This window comes from Anticarsia gemmatalis, chromosome 25 (genome assembly GCF_050436995.1).
Source record: "Anticarsia gemmatalis isolate Benzon Research Colony breed Stoneville strain chromosome 25, ilAntGemm2 primary, whole genome shotgun sequence".
Lineage (NCBI taxonomy): Eukaryota > Metazoa > Arthropoda > Insecta > Lepidoptera > Erebidae > Anticarsia > Anticarsia gemmatalis.
This window is the reverse complement of record NC_134769.1, coordinates 5,225,670-5,242,053: the sequence shown is the minus strand read 5'-3', so window position 1 is coordinate 5,242,053 and position 16,384 is coordinate 5,225,670. Positions and strand designations below refer to the sequence as shown.

Sequence of the window (16,384 nt, the reverse complement as noted above, 5' to 3'; positions counted from 1 at the left end):
ATCTTGTTAGGTAATCGGTTGTTAAAGAAGGGCTAGGCTAGTCTGAGATAGGCTGTTTAATAATGAGGGAAGATTACTATAATAATATGATGATCTCATAGTTCAATAACTAGCTAAGTTCATACAAGATGGTTGGAAAACCAGCTTAATATAAATTGAGTCATATAAAATAGGTGTGATCGATTCTATGCTAATTTTATCATTGTGATATCATACTTTTATATCAATTTGTTAGCAGAAAGCAATCATTTAATTTATAATATCGAATGTTTACATTATAACGTGTACACCTGATCGATCGCTGTACCCGTTGAGGTGTCAATATTGGGTATTTTAATTGATTGATTTGGGTTCCAGAAAATATGATAAGGAATTGGTTGTACGCTTTTGTTACCGGTGACAACGTGATGTTTTTTAATGTCTTATTTGATTTATTTAAGAACCTCTTTAACCGATTACGGAGTGAATTTTCTTTTTATTAACTCTTGTATTCCGTGAGATATACCTGAGGCCACTGTCTATTTTTCTAGATATTTAATAGTAATTATGTAAAGAAAAATAATTTGGACGGATGATTTACGTTTGCTATAATTTTAAATGTTATTTAGTTTATCCTTGAATAGCGAAATCTGTAGCGCGATTCTCTGCTGTCAGTACTGACAATTATCGAAAGGTTTACATTTAAAATGTACTGCTAAAATAGTTCCTACTACGCCCGTAAGAGGCGCTGATCAGATTTTCTCACAAAATTTCTCGATAACTAGCCGATTGTCGGTAGTTGATGGCAATCGAGCTACTATTCTTAATACTATACTTTGTAGGTAAGCCTTAACGCTCAAGTCTAGAAAGTTAATTTTCAGACTATTGTCTCCCTGAAGGATCGCCGTGTTTTCGTTTGATTAACGTCTATTATTATTATAACTTAAATTAAATTCATACCAAAATTGGCGAACCACATTTTATAAATTACGTAATCGCAAACAGAATCACAGTTCCATCACGATATCTTGTAAAGTGTCGAATAAAACGGATGTCTTCTGTTTACCTTTCATATCAGACTTGATAGGCTTTTTGCTTTAAGGAAAATGTTCCGCAAATACACGCGGAAGTGACGAGAGTTTGAATTTTGTGACGAAATATTGAGGTGCCTTTTGAAGATTTTACTCCTTTGTGGAGACGTATATACGATCATTTTATATGCTATAATATGAGTGGTGTTAATAAAAACTTGATAGTAAATAATAGTGTAGTCAAAAGTATTTTAACAAAGATTTTAAATTAGGAAAGTAGAGAGCCATGTAGTTAATGAAAATGCACAAGCTTGTTGTGCCTTGCTAAATTGAATAAATTATTTTATTGATAGCAGGCTGTTACACACTTAATGCTGTACTGTGTGCATGAATATACAGTTAATGATTTTGCATAAAAACTACAATATTTTTAAAACTATGAAAATGTGCTCCAAAATACCAGTCGAATAAAACGCTGAAAAATTCAACAACATTTTGTTAAAATGAACGAATTCCATTCCAGCATTAGTGTCCATTTTGTACGAACTCTTTAGCTATTACCCTGGCAACAAGATCCATTCACAAAGGTTGTATCTTTAAAGTCGCTACCTCTTTTAAAGAAAGCTTTTCGCTTTTTATTCAAACTATCTTGAGTGTAAAATTGGCTTTGAGGATTATTCCGCGGTCGTGGTTTGAATACTTTGACCGTAACATGGCGGAATAATCAGCTGGAATAGTTTAAAAGTCAGTGAAAATACTTTTTAAAGTATTGAATTTTTTATTGAAAATGGACTGACTTTTATTTATCTAAGTGTTGAAAGGTATTTCAAAGCTAATTCCACAACTTCTTGTGAACTAATCGCATTTATAGTTGTCGTCTTTACTGCGGTTAGTGGCTTACAATGTCTTAGTTGTTTAAGCCGGCTAAAGACTTTGGATAACATTTTACTGGCGCTCAGTAAAGGCAAGAAATACTTTTTTATGTTTATTTGACTTATTCACTGTAGTGCAGTTCCTCTTAGTGTAAGAAAGAGTTCATTAGACAACCATTAGGCAATCAAAAAGATTCTGACGCACTCCTACAAGAACTGTGCGGATGAGATTTATGGAAATTTTATATTCAATCTTAAAACGTTACCAGATATCTAGTGATTTTACTACACTCCTATCACTACACACTCTCCTTTATTAACTTGACCGCAAAACATAAAAAATATTACAACATACTAAACACACATCACACGAAATGCAACAACCTTTCTCCCGCACGTGTTACTATATTATGACGTAGGAACCATAACTACAACTTTATTACCCATTTAGCACATCGTACACAACGTTTAAGAAACAGTAAGTATTTTCCCAAGAGCAAGGGTCACGATCTTCAGAGCTTAAGCCGCTATTTGTTACTGTCTTCGCTGAACACTAGCTTTTACCCGCGACTTCGTCCGCCACCTGAATTTTCCCATGGGAATGCGTCATTTTCCCGGTGTAAAAAGTAGCCTATGTCCTTTCTCGGGTATCAAAATATCTCCATACCAAATTTTATGCAAATTGGTTCAGTAGATTAGCCGTGATTGAGTAACAGACAGACAGACAGACAGAGTTTCTTTCGCATTTCTAATAATAGTAGGGATATAGTAATATAGTAAATATTGTAATATAGTATTATATAGTATGGAAGTATGGATTTAGCACACCGTACACAACGTTAAAGAAACAGTAAGTATTTTCCCAAGAGCAAGGGTCACGATCTTCAGAGCTTAAGCTGCTATTTGTCACTGTCTTCGTTGAAGTTGGCAATCGTCTTCACATTCTCACTGCTCACGTCCAGTTTAACTGAATGTCGGGATTTATCTCGAGAGGAAACTGGTAATGAGGTACTGTTGCATTTATCTAGAAAGAATTGAGATGGAATGTTGGATGTGTGGGAAATGTAAGCTTTTGGGAATTAATTATTTAGGAAGAAGGCTTAGTTTCCAAGAGTAGGTAAAAATATCTTGTTGAAAGTCTTAATGTATTTATTGTTAGTATCTTAGCATAACGGCCTTTACACATCTATTGTATTTGAAGTTAATAAGTAAATAAATAGTCATAGTTATTTGATAAAAGTTTCGTGAAGTGACAAACTTGTAGTACTACCAAACCGCAAAATAATCTCTGTCGACTCTTGTGTTGGCATTCGTGATAAATATCTCTAAGTGCACGTTAAAAGAATTATAACCTGAAGATAAAAATACAAGCCTAGAATAAACTTCAGGCGATTTAACTTTGTGAAATGTTACAGTTTTGACAGTGCGGACAGTGTATTTGCAGTAAAGTTATGGAAAACATAAGTTCTTGTACTTATTTTTGTTGCAAAACTTAAGTTAAGCATATTTGATTTCCTACAATTTGACCGAAACATGTTTCACGCCATCACAAAGCTCAATCAATGATCAGTTTTGGTTTATTAAACGGTTGTTGCATACAAATGTTTATAAAAGTGTATTGTTATATCATTGGCCGTATGTCGCAGTGATTAATCATCGCGGGTGACACACGCGAGTTAGCTATTGTGTTGATTGACTGTATTGTGATTGAGGCACCACATGTAGGGTGGTTTATGGGACTTTTTTATAGGGTATAAGATTAAGGGCCAGTTTCACAGTTCATGAAGACGGTTACCTATGTCCTTGATATAATGAGCTGATGTGTGAAAACAACTCAAAATTCCATCTGATTTATATCGGAAAGTTTTCCTCAAGTAATGAGAGGTAGTTAGTACTATGAAGATAAAAAAATGTTGTTTTATAACCCTCCGAGGTAAAAAGAAGACCTCCGCGAGTCTAGCTCCGTAGCTCGGCAGCGTGTTAGCAGATTTTGATGCGACTTTATTTTTGTTTGATGGCACGTTTTCCGATGAAATATAAAAAAAGGTTATGACTTATAAAGCTATATCACTTAGTCTATGGTTATATCCCACAAATGAAGTAAGTGAGTTCCATGTTTTACTTAGTTTACCTGCGTGTACAGTTTGTATGAAACATGTGATGTACGGATTAATCATCGCAATGATTCACACGTAAGACAATATACTGTAGATTGTGTTGTCATTAAACGGAAGATTTTACAATCATTTACCCGATTCCTGATTATAGCACTAATAATACTCTCATGAGCTAAACTCAATGGTATGTTCGACTCAATTACTGTGTTTGACTATAATAATAGATAGTTATGAGTGCATCACACGCAATCCAACTAGTGAATGATTTAGCTTGTTTAAAAAAACCGGCCATGTGCGAGTAGGATTCGCGCATGCAGAGTTCCGTACAAACGAAATACGTTATAGACACGTTTAGTGTATGGGGAGCCCGTTTATTCATTTATTTTTAGGATTTTTTGTTATAGCGGCAACGGAAATACATAATTTGTATTCAAAATTTCAGCTTCCAAACTTAATAGATACCGCCGATTAAGAGATACAGGCTGGTGACAGACGGACAGACGGACAGCGGAGCCATAGTAATAAGGTTCCGTTTTTAGCCTTTGGGTACGGAACCCTAAAAAGAAACTAAGATTAATTTTACAATGTAGTAATATTTCTCTACATCCGATCAATTACTTCCTGTTAATCTATCTTAAACTAACCCGATTACTCTCAAAGACCGTAATCCAATTTAATACTAACAAAAAACATTTAATAAATAGCCGGGCCCTTCAAAGTAACGAGCTGTCAGCGGTTGTAAATCAGTTCATCTTGGTATGCCACAAGCGCGTCGAGTGAAAACTGCGCCGGCGCAGGCGCACGTATTAGGAATGCGAGTAAAAGTATCCAGACGCGTCGGTAGGGGCGCCATGGTGTTCTGTATTGTGGGACTGTCTTACTGTCAATCAAATGTCTTAGTATTATTGTTGTACAAAACTGGTTGTTTTGAATTATGTTGTGTAGTGCCAGTGGATTGGGGTCTTATAGTCTTGATGTAGGTACACCCCTGTTTAAATTGTAACAATATTCGTTTTACTCGATACCAGGGAAGCTTGTGTGTGTCTCAGTTGACAACTCTTTAATTGTCACTTAGACTACGTTGTTTCTTTATATCTTCAAATGATGATGATTAATACATTAGGTACACTAGTTGTCAACTGAGATATTTATATAATACGCATAAATTATTTTTTTGCTAACTACCGTTTTAGTATCTAAGTTTCATAGTTTAGTCTACATTTATCTGTGACATCACATAAAAAAGTACATAGCTAAATTGTACTGTTAAAGGGCTTCTCTATTGACTGAAACACTCTTCAGTACAGTGAACCGCAAGTATTAAAATAATTCAAGCACCGTAGAAAGGGGACGGTATCCAATTTGATTACTTAACATGTCAAGTGACAAGTGTACTTGTTTCTAAGTAGGAAGTACAATACAATAACACTTCAAAATAATTGAATCACCTCTCCTAAATTCTTAACTACGACACAATGCATACGATTCGCTGCGGACGGTTAATTCTATTGTTTCATTAAACAGGGCCATGTCAATTGATACTGTTGGCCTTGAACCATGCCTCGTGGTATTGTTTGAGAGTCAAAGACTTTAGTCATGATAGTAACAAAAACCCGTCGCGTGCGCACCCGATATATCAATTAAAAACATATTAAAGTGACGTAAGCGTCGATTTGCTTGTCACTTTACGACTGATTGATAGATGATTTTTATTGCTGGAATTTTGCGTGTGGTATATTATTGTCCAGCGAGATTTCTAAGAGAATTGTGTTATGCAGATCTTTCTCTTATGCTAAACATTTAATGTAACAACAGCCGAGATTTATTTACGCTAATACGATAATGATGATCAATCCGACCGATTTCGGCCATGGTGACCACTTTCACTCCTAACAATATAGGCGTTGATGCACCCGAAGAATGCGTATACAGGCAATTTTAGTAGACCCCAATGATAATCCCAATACGTTAATATTATTTATCATTTCAACACAATACAGCAAAATTATTACAAACCATTTGTTAATCTACATTCGCAGTAATGGGACTAAATCCCATTAGCCCACACAATCGCGGTCACACTACTCATAACACAATTCGCAAAGGATTATCATTATGACATACGTAATTTTCAACTGCACTTACTTTCGTTCCACTAAACATTATGTTTATATTTCAAACTGTTTGTTATGCTCCACATACGATTGTACATAAGTGCCTACATAATTTATGTACCTCTTTGTTAAGTTATTGTGCTATTTGTAATGAGATTTTAGCGAATTTTTGCTACAAAATAATGTAACAAGATGTTTGTAAATTGTTACGATTTTGCGCTGGTTTCTTCTGAAATCATTAACTTTAATAAAGTTGTAGTTGTTCTTTTTATGATGTGTTTGATTATTTTAGACTGTATAGTATAAAGCAGGCAGTATTGAAGGCATCGCCGTGTTATACTAGAAGGTCCAACCAATTCAGATTGTTTCCGTTTATAAATCTGAAAAATTTAATTATACGTTTGAGTTATTAAGCAGCATCTACAAGGATGAATAGACCAATGATAATGAAGAGAATCTATAAGAAAAACTTGCGCGTGACTCTATCGCATAAAGTATTATAGTTGCTACATTACACGTTAAATGGACAAGTAGAATGTGATCTAGTCGCTTAAAATTATGAGACACCACTATCTACTGCCTAAGACTGCGTCCGTGAAATTATGTTCCGGGATTAAAAAGTGCAAGCTATAAACTTTCTGTTTACCCATCAAAAGATTATAATATAACTCGTCAATGAAAACTAGCCAAGTCCAACACTAGGCTTCAATATATCATAAATTATCTTCTTCGAGTAATTATATTTAGAACTGACCACTGAACTTGGCACCCATTTCGGTATCAATTCTTTTGCCGGTGAAACCATTAACGAATTTTGGCAATACTTTTGACATTTATGCTGTAAATTTATAAAATGTAGTATTTTTTTTGTAAACATTTATTTATGAAACTTCTTAGTGTTTAACATCAAGAATCTTTACAAGTTACGCAACTATTTACTCTATCTACCCACACCATTAACTGTAAACATTGTGTTAACGTACGTCTTACAAGCATCATATTACACGTTTGAAGTAGATTAAAGAGTGCACTCAGCCAACACTCTAAAGAAAGTACTACTTTGTTTCATCTTAAGTTTAAAACATCGATTCCTTGGTTAGTGATGTGTGTACGATTTGGTTTATACGCTTATATGGTTCGAAAATAGCTTTACTGGCTGTCAGTTTTGTTATGGATAGTGTAATGAGGGTTGATTGGTAAAGTATTATTTATAAGTACAAGCTATATTATGTATGTATGTGCATGAATCTGAAGCAGTAGGATCTATGCGTAGTCTTCGTTCTCTGCTTAATACCGTGAAAGTAAGACGTGATTTCACGTGATATACTGTATTAAAATATGTTTGTAACTTTATTGAAAACAGTCTATGTAAAACAAAATGCACAAAGTCTGCCCGTATGAAGCGTATATCTCGCCATTAACTAGGATAATATTTAGTTTCTCTTGTAACGATGAGATCGCTATAAACTCTGCACAGATAATCGTCAATTACAAAGATAAAAGAATAATAAAAGCTGACTACTGACCAAAGACGGTTTCATATAAAATCATTCACTCAAAAATGCTATTATTCTCACGATACCCAATCATCAAAATTAAACGAAACAAAGGAATGATCAAACACTATGAAAAAGAAAGTAGCTCAACCAAAGTTTCTCGAACTCAATTACTACTGTTGAATAAGAGTCTAGTATTAATTGGTGGCGTTAATATTGTACGAGCACTACGAGCCAAGCGTGAGTCGTGCCACCGAGCAGTATTCATTAATTGGGTCGACGCTGAAGTTTGCCGATGCTGCCAACTTTGCCGTTTTATTGTTATTCAATAGATTTTCTTTTTGTACTATGAAAGCCTAGATACGTTAAGTTGAGAGATGATTCTTTTTTGTACCTATTACTTCTGTAAGAAATAAATGCATTTTTCAAGAACTTTATAAACACTTATCGCTACATATTATAAAACAGTCCCCTTGCTGTATCCGTCTGTGTTTTCGCGACAAATTCAAAATATACTGAATTGATTTTCATATGGTTCTTACCAATAGTTATAGCAAATTCCAAGGAAGATTTAAATGTACCTATATAACATATAAAAGTTTACCCTGGCGAAGGCGGGACGGGCCGATAGTAAAATAATAATAACAGAAAACCACAAATAATGTGTGCGTTGCGTGCATTGATAGTGTCTTAAATACAATCTTAATAAGTGCGTCTTACACGCATGAAGACACACTCATGCAAAAAAATACATTGTAATGCAAAACCCTGTGTTATAATTAGAACAATTTTACGAATACACACACATTGTAATACTTTCTTCTCTCGAAATCAGTTTATGTGTTTTGAAAGTATTTTTATGGCTTCATTAAAACTTTTCTTTTGCGCAAACCGCTTCCGAAACGGTGGCAAAGTTTATTTTTATTTCAATCGATTTCAGTTTTTGCACGTAAAGCCGCGATTAGATAATCAATAGGCATTTTGTGGAGTTCTTTCCTTTGAATCTTTAATTTACTGTATTTTTATCGGTTTTGTTGAACGTAGCCCGCTAGGTTATTGTTTTATTCGGAGTCTCATTTGCCTTCAAAGACTGCTATTTAATCCGTATATCATTAATTACGTTTAGATGTCTTTAATAATGAAGTTACTCTAAGGTTTAGGAAGCTATCTGCCTCTTTTTAGTCCGCCCTTCCTTGAATACTGGCTTAGTAAAGTCTTATGCATCTATGTCATTGCCTTGAACTAACTGAAGAATGTTTGCGTTTTAATTATCTAGTAGGTACTACAAATATAACAACTCTAAAATTATGTAAGACTAGCCGACCCGCGCAACTTCGCTTGCGTCACCTAAGAGAATGAGTCAAAATTTTCCCCGTTTTTGTAACATTTTTCGTTGCTACTCGGCTCCTAATGACCGTAGCGTGATGTTATATAGCCTATAGCCTTCCTCGATAAATGGGCTATCTAACACTGAAAGAATTTTTCAAATCGGACCAGTAGTTCCTGAGATTAGCGCGTTCAAACAAACAAACAAACAAACAAACAAACAAACAAACAAACTCTTCAGCTTTATTATATTAGTATAGATTAGTATTACAGTTAATTCTTTAAAACATATTAAACATTTATGCAAGACGTTTACGTGTGAAAAAAAATGTTTTCGTGTGCATCTATTGCATGTACATTACTTATGCACAAACTCTCTAATATTTCTACAACGTTTCATAATATGACAGACGTTTAAGCGATTTAGATTGAGATAATCGTTCTCTATGACGACGACAAGACAACAGTTCTCCCAGCCATAACTATTATCTTTTCATACTACTTTTATAAACGTACTAAAATATTATATACTTGTAACTACCGTTTTATCATCTATAACAAGAATAAAATGCTGTACCCATTTCTTACGACCGGTAAAATTCTCCCTTTTAATATAACTTATTACATTCGAACAAAAACTTGCTTAATTAAAATTTCTAGACCTTGTAAGGAAAAACGAACCCTACGTTACAGGCGCGCCCGAAAATAAATTAGCTTCCAATAAAACTAAAAATTCTTCATACATTTTACATCAGATACGTTTCGTTGGAACTATAAAAGCTTCGCTCCAGAATTCCACATAGTTTCTCAATGTTTACTTTACAGACAGGGCCGGGGAGTGGAACGGGAGTAGTCCCAATTTCACTATTGTACCTGTAGATGGAACTTTTTAATTGGTTTCCGATCGTGAAGGTCGCCCGTCGTCCGTTTTGATATTGTCGTACTTCTTTTTTGATTGTTTGGTCAGTTCGGTGGCAGTCAGGTTGATTGGTAGTTACGTTGCGATAGACCGATCAGTTTACCTTTTATCAATTGTATTTATATAGTAAATGCTTTATTGGCAAGTAAAGATAGTCTACTGAACGCTTCTTACAACATACCTACGTATATAAACTTGACGATAAAGCCATTTATAAATCTTCTGCATAAGAAAAACCTTACGAGTTTTACATGCAATTTTACTGTCATAAGTATTGCGTGCATGTAGAAGAAAAAACAGCTTGATCGTTATTGAATCGTCAACACCTGAATTAACTGTGTCATGTTAATAACCCGATTAAGATATAATCAGAACGGGTAATTGAATGAAGTAGGGGAAAGATTCCGTTCAACAATTTGATATTTTACTGACGCGCCATTTGTTACGATACAGATGCTTAGAGAGCAGTGCCGAGCAAACTATCAGATAGATAAAGTTTGTGGACAGCAAAAGCATGAAAAATACTGTTTAAATTCTTCGTGACAAGCTAACCCATTCTTATTCAGATGTGGTAAAACCGCTGATATATTTTCAGAGGAGATATAGAAACGATATCGAACCATATTTCGATTTATTTCCAGTTGGTCTAGCCAGATTAGTTTTGGTTTCGGTCAGTTTTTGCGAACTAGTTTAAAGAATTCAATTTGGCGGAACCACAATGGCATTCAAGTGGTGAGCCTTTGCCGATCGGTCCGTATCTAGGTTAATTGGATATGGTTTTTGTTCCAGACTCTATGATCACGTGTCAGGTTTAATTCAATAAATAGACTTGTATTTCTAGTTTTTTATTTTTATTGTTACTAAGAATTTTCGAGACAAATTTTCTGATGCTATTTTATCTTCTCGGTTGTCCATTTTCGTGTATTGCTTTCAGTTAAGTAGCCTGTTTTGGGGATTACGGTGCGATGGGAAACTATTTCTCACTTGAACATGCTATATTCTCTGTCTCTGGTCTAGAGAAGTGAATAACTTTATCATAGCTAACATCTTTGGGCTTTTGTTTTCTTCAATAAGTTTCAGCAAAAAACTATGTAATTTTTTTTTATATACATACAAACAAACATACGTCAATAAGTTTTAACGCCTTTTTCGTTCTGTTTCCATGGAGTAGCTAATTTTTTCATGTACTTACTTGTAGCTTAAGACAGTTTTTATCAAAATCCCAGTCAGTAAATACTCCTCATAAACCTAGCAATTTATATCAATATCAGAACAGTAGTTCCTCGCTTATAAATAATGATAGATGTTTCAACTAAAAACATAGAATTACGCAGTCAGCTCCATGTAATGGGTTGAACCAAATTACACGTTATGATTGTTTCATACTCGTCTACTTCCTTTAATGAATACGAAGCACAGTCAGGGGAATGAATAGGCAGAATTTCACCAAAATGACTGGCACTTGATAAAATACTGCGGGCACAGGGGAAATTTAGCGAAATACGGTTGAAGGTAACACGATACAATTTGTGTTACGACTGTTGAAGATATTTGGATCTGATAGTTATTGTTTAATCTATACATACTTTAGTCAGTTTAGCTGTAGATTTGCTACAATAAATTGTAAGGACTTATTTTTAAACAGACTCGCGTCGTAAGCTATAGAAATAAATCATGTCATCGACATATCTGCTTCCTAGCTTCACAAATATTTGGTTCCTATCGTAAAGGCCCATAATTGCTCCCCTTTCTATGATCGATGATGAAGTAGTTTCCGACAAATTCAGTCTCAAAGTGAGGTGGGGTCATTAATTTGGTTTGTTGTAGTTGAATCACAATAAATTAATTGATAATAATATCACCTATGGTACGATATCGATAGCACGCTTTATTTCGTCCGAAAGATAAGGAACACAACATGAATGACAGGCTGCCAAGCCTGCAATACCTAATATTGCCCAATTATTATTTTAACTCTAAACTGAACGGACATTAATGTGCAATATTTATTATCATAATTATTTATCTTCTAGAGGCGGCTTAAGGAGAAGATTTTTATTCTTATTTAATTACATTTCTATTACAATTTAATATAAGATAAGTTAACATAATTTTGTTTAATATGATTATTATTGATACAATATGTTTACAAAATGATGTATCGTAAAAATGTGAAATGTAATTTATCGTCGTTTTAGCTAATCGATAACGTCGTTATTTGTATAGCGCTTATCAAATAAACCTTGTGCTTAATAACATTAATAAATAACATGGAATGTAGAACAATGTAAAAATAACGCGTTACGCATCATTTGCAGTTTATGGGAATCCCTTTATGTATTTCGCAGAGATTAATTATTTATTGTAGGAAATAAACGATTATATTCGATCCTGTATGTTTATTGTTAAATCATTATCATCCTTTTAGTAAAATTAAGTGAGTGTTTTGTTGATTTTACCTGCATTTTTTGGAGTTTTCTCAACTTGTTTATTAAATAAGTAAACAAATAAACGTTTCAACACAAAATAAAACAAAAATCTTATATTTTGTTATTACGATTGCATCTGAAAGTAAAATTTTAAATCAATAGAGATATACATATTCCACCATTTCTTAATGTGAGAAAATTAATTATTTAGTTCGCGTCTAAAAGTAAAATTTTAAATCTAGATAGATCTATTTAATACAGATCATTTCTTTATTCTACCGCAAGAAATAAATCGACACGATTCGTGCTTCTCTATCATTAATCTCTTTCAGTTCAGTATTATGATCTATGCACATAATTATTCTCATATTAAAATCGGTTATACGTACCTAGTTCACACAGTTGAGTAAACTATTGCCTGACCTCTGAAATCAAACCGCCATGATTTACTTACGTCATTGGGACAACAAAACTCGACAACAGTAAATCAGGCCCTTAATCTAACTCTCCCCCACACACTACTAACTGTCAGTCTAATTCTTATATCTCAGTTTACAGTTTTACGATACTTCCCACGGTAAATAAATCAACGATTGACAATGTTTTCGTGCCGCTAGCGACATCTGTAGACGAATGTTCACTTTCACAACGCAGATCAGCTGATATTATCTGCGCGCGAGTTGTGTATTTAGTGCCGTAGATCATACATAGATGGCGCTAGTTGCAGCACATTTAAATGTTCAATATAAATTTTATTAAGTACCAATATTTGTTTTAATTTGTTGAAATGAATAAACAATACATATCTTTTATACCTGACTTTAATCCAGGTAGTATTCCTTATTTCCTATTCTGGTTTCCGTTCAAGCTGCAATAAAAGCCACTGAAATTTCAAGCTAATAATTCTCGACTTTTGGCAGCTGCAAAAGTTTTAAAAGCATTTCTGTTCAAAACTTGCAGTTAAGTACACGTTACCTAACATTTTGCTGTCCAGATTTTACCAATACCGCAATAGGCAACGCTAAAAGGTTTCGGATCTTAACGACAGAGTGCACTAGTAAATGTCCGAGTAATACAATCTGGTGCAAAACAAAATACTGCAATGCACCATTTTCTTATTACTCCTTACGCTTCATTCCCTCCTGTCTTCCCAAATATAATTACAGTGCAATGTAAGTGGATTATTTAATTAGCAGAGAGCAAAGCTACAAACTGAATTAGCCCCTGTTGCTATCACGTTAGTATTTAATTTTCATCGCAATGTATAAAGATTTATCATTTCGAGTGTTTCGAGATTTGTGCCATTGTTTATGTTTTGGTTTGCACGTAAAAATTATGAGATTATTATCACGTTTGTTGTTTATTTTCAAAGTAATGTACCATATTTGTCTTTGTAGGTGTAAAGATAATTCAGGTACTTTTGCGCGTTTCATGTCCCTGACGTAATTTTTTTGCAGTTATTACTTAGCGCATTAAAAATTACCTTGATTTTTTAACGGCTTAGGTATATTTCGCAAAAGGTTTTCATAAGTATTATCGTAAAACCTGACATTTATCTGACATTTAGTATTTGTCCGATGCGACTTATTTAATGCTTGCTTTTGTGGTTATTTGTGTGGTGGAGTATTCCTCAGAAGATGTTTTAAGTTACTGCGCTTTTAGCAAGACTAGAAAGTTATAACCCCCGGTTTCTGAGGGACATTTATAGGTAGTTTATCTATTCAATAGCGTTTAAATTCAATTAAAAACATGCTATTGAATAGATGAACTACCGCTAAAGGTACCTCAGAAACCGGGGGATAGTAATATATTAATGTAGTAATTATTGTAACTAAAACAAGTTAAGCACGAAACAAGGTATTTTCTTTGGCCAAACAAAACTTTATTCCATTAAAACTGAACATAGTTTTTCTTATCCACGTCAAAGTAAATATAAACCTAGTAACCTGTAAATTGATCAAATCACTTTCATATAGACGCGGCTTCACTCGCGAGGAGTGATTCCCTAACAAGATGAAACCTTATTTCAGTTTATATCCCTCAGGAACCGGCTATCCGGTCGGGATAAAAAATAACCCAAGATCCTTTTGTGCAATTCTAGCAGATATTGTGGGGTTATGAGTATCGGTTTACTTTATACCTGGCAGGTACAATTTGCAGTGATAGCGAGGTCGAAATAGTTTTTGATAAAGGGTCGTATAGACCTTTGTTTTGTGGATTGAAGTTCAACAAAGCATGGTATGACTCATTCCGTGTTATGATTTATAAATAGTAACTAGAGTGTAGTCTTATTTTACGTATGAATTTAAGTTTTGTTCTTCTTGTCATATGAAGTGCCGAATAAGGTGACCTAATGTTATTGATTTTATATTGAACAGGCTATGCTATCATTAACTTGATTATAGTGACAAATTATTTCGGAAACTTTAAAGTTTAGGCTTAGGTAAAGCTAAGGCTAAGTTAACTATTAAGTTTATGAATGTAGTGTTAAGTTTGTTTTCATTTGTGAAACTCGCGAAAAGTATCAGCAAACACTATTTAGTTTTAACAAATACAATTTCCATAATCCTTTTACACGAATACTAAAAAATACACCACAGCAACTAACATCATGTCATTCAGTATACATATAAAAACTTTACACGTACAAATAGACATGGAAACTAACTATTAACAAGTGTGACTCCCGGCAGAACATTTAATTAAATCACCGCTTGTTGGACATGGCGCAGGTGAAAACTAACTAGACGAGTTTCAGGTGTGATTTTTATTTAAGTTTTTTTACTCTTTAAGGTTCTGTACCCAAAGTTTCCGATTCCGAACTCTATTACTAAGACTTCGTCTGCCCCGTTGTCACTGAGCTGTATCTCAAGAACCGTGATAATAAGACAGTTGACATTTTCACAAATGTATTTTTGTTGCCGATATAAAAAAAAATGCTAATTGACCGGTTTTGTTATACTCTCTTCTTATACCACGAGGTTTAACAGGGGTGTATGAAACACACGGACGTTTTTAAAGTGAGTCCTATGTCTTATTGGACGAGCTTTTTGACTCGTACCGAACACAATGTAACTCCAGGTGACTGACAATTCCAACAGATTGAAAAATACTAATTGCACTAAGTTTGACTCGGAAATCGAGCTCCCTTGATGTGCAGTCGCATACACGACTCTTCGGACGACTGAGTAATTTAAACTGGTGTTTTTATTTTCATAGGTTTACACTAAGCACTAATTTGGTTTAACGATCATTCTGGGATAACCGCTAACTGCTAATGGTGCGCTTAAGTGCCGTTTCTGCCATAGATGTCTTCATTAAGACTCGAACAGGCAGTCGGAAACAAAACGCAGCGAAAGACAATGAGGAAAGCCTTTGTGTTACTTCGGGATAAAGCACAAACCTCTGCTTGGTTTAGATCGTGGCAATGATTTTCGATATTTAATCACACCAATGACTTTTCTAAATTATGTGTGTATTAGAAATAAATATCCAGCTTGTTTCAACGGCAAAGGAAAACATCGTGATGCAACCTTGCATGCCTAAGAGTTCTTTAAAACAGTTTTTGAAGGTATGGTGAGGTTGACGAAAGGCCTAACCCCTCCCTGATTACGGGAGGAGACCCTTGCCCAGCAGGACATTAATGGGTTAAATTTATTATTACTTATTACATGTCGTAATAAATTCGGTTTTGACGACTTCAACACAGTAAATAAGCCGCAAACCACATGAATGAATACGCGTTCAATGCGGTAATCCGGTCATTTCGGTTACGGCAAATTAAGTTTATTACCTCTTCTTACATTTCAGATTATTAACTGACTTTAATGTATGATATTAGTGACAATTTCTAAGATAAACTTAAATTAATTATGCTAGGTATTTTAAATGTAATTTCAAGCTAGCAAATAACTAAAATATTCTTTAAATTGTGGACGGGAAAATAATAGCTACATGAATAAGACTGAATGTTTCCAAACGTTTCAGATTTCGCATCAAAGAGGTGAATACAGAAACATATACTCTATTATACATAGCCTCATTAGTCGCTTAGTTGCTAGCATCTTGCTAAATCAAGCTTCAAACTTGCTAGACATTTCG

General features: G+C 34.2%; 1 protein-coding gene across 3 annotated transcripts in view; it reads left to right on the top strand.

The window, feature by feature from the left end:
- siz (Brefeldin-resistant Arf-GEF family protein schizo) overlaps nucleotides 1-16,384 on the top strand; it is a 194,343-nt gene that overhangs the window by 83,150 nt on the left and 94,809 nt on the right. The window lies entirely within an intron of this gene.